The sequence below is a fragment of the Camelus ferus genome, chromosome 15 (assembly GCF_009834535.1).
Source record: "Camelus ferus isolate YT-003-E chromosome 15, BCGSAC_Cfer_1.0, whole genome shotgun sequence".
NCBI lineage: Eukaryota > Metazoa > Chordata > Mammalia > Artiodactyla > Camelidae > Camelus > Camelus ferus.
This window is the reverse complement of record NC_045710.1, coordinates 54,964,584-54,970,073: the sequence shown is the minus strand read 5'-3', so window position 1 is coordinate 54,970,073 and position 5,490 is coordinate 54,964,584.

Below are 5,490 nucleotides of genomic sequence, written 5' to 3'. Positions count from 1 at the left end.
GCTGGACGATTTTCTCCTCCAACCAATAGGGGTTGCGTGGAGGCGGGACTAAAGAGAGAAGTCCAACCCAGATAGAGGCGGAGCTAGACCCAGGTGTAGGTGGGGGTTCTAGCTCGTTAACTGGGCTGGCCATGCCGCTCCAGGACCCTGAGTGGCGGGTTTGCAAAGACTGCTCCAAAACTCCAATTTCCGTATCTGTTCTAATAGGGAAAATATGTGAGTAAATGGGTACACGCACCAAGTTTCTCAAAATTATTACTCTTGCAAGCATTTAATGAGGGCTTTCTGTGTGACAATCACAAAGCGAAACACACAAGAACAAAACACAATACAGTGATACAAAAAAAAAAAAAATCATGGTCCTTGGCTTTAGGGAGCTCATAGTGAAATAAGACAGATACATAAACAAATAACTGCAAATAGATAATTGCAATACAAAGTGATTCATATTTACTATAATAATGTGCAATTAATGCTCAGTAGGGATAGGTTTTGCCTGGAAAAATCAAGGTTTCACAGAAGTGACATCTGAACTAAGTGTTAAAGAATAAGTAGGACTTTGAGGATGAAAGATAAAAAACCGCCAATGGACATGTCCACTTGGATATTCTGCAGACAAGACAAACACAGGGCCTGAGCATAATTTGCTATTTCTCCCTTCCCAACCTCTGCTCCTCCTTCAAGCCTTGGAGGTAATCTTTGCTTTCCCCTCTTTCATCCCCTGTTATATTAGTTATCTAGGCTGCATAACAAGTAACAAATTATTACAGCATAATATAGTAGCTTAAAACACCAATAACATTTACTATTGTAACTGAGCAGGACCCTATGGGTCCTTCCCAGAACAGACCCCACACCCCCGTCCTCTGCCAGCCTCTTGTTTGTAGAAAAACTTTAGCCTCCTAGGCCTTCCCTGAGTTCCAAAGAATACATTTAATCAGAGAAGTGAGAAAATGCAGAAAGGAGAATAGTCAAGCAAGACAAAACAATAACAGTTTAGCCATTAAATGAAGGACCTTTAGTTCTTCCTCAAGGGCTATAGATAATATTCTGAGCCACATCTTTTGACCTGTTTTTTGCAAAGACTGAAACTCCCCCCAGGTGGGAGAAGTTAGCTGTAGACCCCACATGAGCTGGAACCAGAATGTTGATAATGTTGACCCTCACGGTTTCCCTTTGTCAGCAATTCAGGAATAGCTTAACTGGGTAGTCTGGCTCCATCTCTCTTGAGGTTACAGTCAAGTTACTGGATGGGGCTACAACCATCTGAAAGCTTAACTGGGGCTGGAGGATCCACTTCAAGGATGCCTTACTCCCATGACTGGCAAATTGATGGTGCCTGTTGGCAGTCAGTTTCTGTTCCTCTTTACCTGGGCCTCTCCATGGGGCTGCCTGAATATCCTCGCATCATGCAGTGGCTTCCTCAGAGCAAATGATTCAAAGGAGCAAAATGAAAGTCACAATGTTTTTTATAATCTAGTCTGAGACATAACATGCAATCACTTCTGCCCTATTCTATTGGTTACACAGGCCAACCCTGATGCACTGTAGGAAGGGGCTACACAAGGGTGTAATACAATGATCTGGGGGGCGCATCTTGAAAGCTGCCTACCACATCCACTTGTAAGCATTCACCATGTCCTGGTAATCTGCCTCCTAAATGACTTAAATCCATCATTTTCTGTCCATTATCCTTATAATGCAGGACTTTATCATCACTCACCTAGACTACCCAATAGTTTCATTAAAAAAAAAAAAAAAACTTTGCCTCCAATCTGTCCCATTCCAAATTTCCAGTAGGGTAATCTTTCTAAAGTGCAAGTTCTGGTTTATTCATTCAACAGTTACCGAAGGCATACTATGTGCTAGGCATTTTGCTAAGAAGCAGAGATAAGAAGATGATTAAAATGTGGTGTCTGAATTCAGATTGCTTAGTCTAGAAGGGGAAATGTATATTTGAAAGTGGTACATCAAATCTACTCTCTGAAACTTTCTAACACAGTAGCCTCAACACAGAGTTCTTCTGGCACTGATACATGCCTCTCCCTGGCTGCTCCTCAGCAATGCAGCCTAGGCTTTATTTGCTTCTCTCAGCATGGTTTTGGTATTGAATTTTTTGTCTTTTGATTTTTCTTAAAAATTTTTTTTCAGGGAGGAGATCAAGATGGCATACCAAGAGGACATGGAGTTCACCTGCCCCCCACAAACACATGAAATAATATATCTACGTGTGGAGCAATTCTCCCTAAAAACAAACTGGAGACTGGCAGAAAAACTCTTATCAATCAAGGCTGTAAGAAAGATGCATAGATAGTTGGATAAGGAGGGAAGAGAAGCAACCAGGTCAGGACCAGCACCCTAGGAGGGGACACAGAATAGAAGGGGGGTTACACAGGCTCAGAGAGCCTCCTTGGAAAGTTAGTGGTTTGAATCACATACTGGGTGCCCCAGCCCTGCGGTCCAACACCAGGAAGATGAGTCCATTCAGCTGGTTTGAAAACCAGTGGGACAGACAGCTGGGCTATAAGAAACCTAGATTCTGCTTGTGAAGAGTACCCACATGCCTGCTTACTCCTGAAAGGGGGCAGAGCAAGCAGGGTAGAAAATGCCTGGGACTCTGGCTGTTTTCCCATGACTGCACAGCGCACACCCCAGCCTGAACCAAGCCCTCACTGGCCCCTTTTGCTCCTTCACAGGGCTCCACACTAGGGAGAAGGCTGCCATGGCTGAGGAGAGCACACAGTTTTAGGGGGCAGAGCCAGCTCTGATCCAGCACACCATCCAAATGAGACAAGGGCAGCCATTACTAGTGTTCATTATGGTAGCAGATTGGGAGCAGTCCAGAATTCTGACTGGTGCCAGGACTGCACCCAGGCCCACACCAAGCACCCCCTCCAGCCCCTCTTGCTCCAGCACTGCTCCACCCTGGGGCAAGGGTGCCAATGCTGGGAGGAGGGAAAGCACACACACGAAGAGGGTACAGAACCACCTCGGACCCAACCCTCGGGGTTTCTGCTCCAGCAATCTGGGACCCAACACTGCCCCCAGTAGGATGGTGTTGGCCACTGAGCAGAGTAGAAGGCCTGGCTCATACCTGGCTCTGGCTCTAGAAACTCCATCCCAGCTCCATCTCCTACCAAGATGATACCTGCCAGCGCACCCTTGGGGAAGATGTGACTCATAATCACTTCAAATCCAGCTCTCCCAAAAGAGCTACTGGACACATGCAGACAGTATGGGGATGCTCCCACACAAGGACACTCCTTCAAGACCAGAATAGGAAAAAAACACACGCACCCCAATGTTCATAGCAGCACTATTTACAATAGCCAAGACAGAAACAACCCAAATGTCCATCAACATATGACGGGATAAAGAAGATGTGTTTTATACACACACACACACACACACACACACACACACACACACACACACTGAAATTCTACTCAGCCATCAAAAAGGTCACAATAATGCCATTTGCAGCAACATGAATGGACCTGGAGATTGTCATTCTAAGTGAAGTAAACCAGAAAGAGAAAGAAAAATGCCATACAATATCGCTTATATGTGGAATCTGAAAAAAAAAAAAGGACTACTTATTATTTATAACTCATGATTGACTTCTTGAATATGTGTAAGGACATTTGACTGTTCTTCATAATTGGATAACTGTATTCTGTTGATTCTTATTTTGTGGTTGGCTTTATTCCTTTGATAACTATGTAAGTTTAAAGAGCTAAAGCTCTAAACTGTTCTTAGAAAGAAAGAACAGTACATATATGTAAATTTTTTTAATGTTCAGTATATTGTATATATGTATTCACATGCAATATATTGTATATGTGCAGTCAAATTGTGTCAATTGTACCTAATAAAACTGAAAATGGGAAAAAAAAGACCAGAATAGGTTACTGTTTTGCCTAATTCTATAGAGACAGAAAAAGTTAAGCAAAATGAGAAGACAGAGTAATTTGTTTCAAACAAAAGAACAAGAAAAATTTTAAAAACAACTAATGAAATAGAGGTAAAAAATTTACAAAATAAAGAGTTCAAAGCATTATTAATAAGAACGCTAACTGAACTAGGGAAAAGAATTGATGAACACAGAATTTTAACAAGGAACTAGAAAATATAAGAAAGAACCAGTCAGAACTGAAGAACACACTAAACTGAAATGAAAAACACACTAGAAGGAATTAATAGCAGACTAAGTGATACAGAAGAATGCAAAAGTAACCTGAAGATAGAATAATGGAAATCACCCAATTGGAATAGCAAAAAGAAAAACAGATTAAACAATGAGAACAGTATAAGGAACCTCTGGAACAACACCAAGCATACCAACATTCAAATTAGAAGGGTCTCAGAAGGAGAAGAAAAAGAGAAGGAGATCAAAAATGTGTTTGATGAAATTATGGCTAAAAATTTCCCAAACCTGAAGAAGGAAACAGATATCCATGTATAGGAAGCACAGAGAGTCCCCCGAAAACATGAACTCAAACAGACACACACTGAGACATATCATAATGAAAATGTGAAAAATTAAAGATAAAAAGAGAATTCTAAAGGCAGCAAGAGAAAAACAAAGGGTCACATACCAAGGAACCACCATGAAGCTATCAGCCGATTTTTCTGCAGAAACGTTGCAGGCCAGAAAGCAGTGACGTGACGTACCTGAAGGGCTGAAAGGGGAAATTCTACAACCTAGGATACTCTGCCCAACAAGATACTCATTCAGAATTGAAGGGGAGATAAAGAACAACTCCGATCAGCAAAACTAAGAGTTCATCAATGCTAAACCAGCCCTAAAAGAAATGTTAAAGGCTCTTCTCTAAGTGGAAAATAAAAGGCTACAACATGAACTAAGAATCTATAGGAAAAGAAAAATAAACCCACTAGTAAAGGCAAGTATACAGAAAAGGCTGTGGATCAACCACAGAAATAAGCTAATATGACGAACAAAGGACAAAAAATTGTAAAATCAAGTATAACTACAATAAACAGTTAAGAGATAAACATAAAGATGTAAAATATGACATCAAAAACACAAAACGTTGAGGGGAGTGAAAAAAAAGTAGATGTTATAGAATGTGCTTGAACTAAAGTGACTACCAGTTTAAAACAAGTAGATATAGGCCAATATATATGAACCCATCGGTTACCATAGGTTCTGACCTATAATAGATAAACAAAAACTAGAGAGAAAGGATCACAAGCATATCACAAAAGAAAATCATCAAAGGGAAGAAACTAAAAGAAGACAAACAGAGAAGAAATACAAAGCCAGAAAACAAGTAACAAAGTGGCAATGGATACTCACCTATCAATAATCACTTTAAATGTCAATGGATTAAATGCTCGAATCAAAATACATAAGGGAGCAGATTGGATTAAAAAAATCCTATCTATATGATGCCTACAAGTGACTGACCTCAGTGCTATAGACACACACAGACTGAAAGTGAGAGAATGGAAAAAACGAAAGGAAAA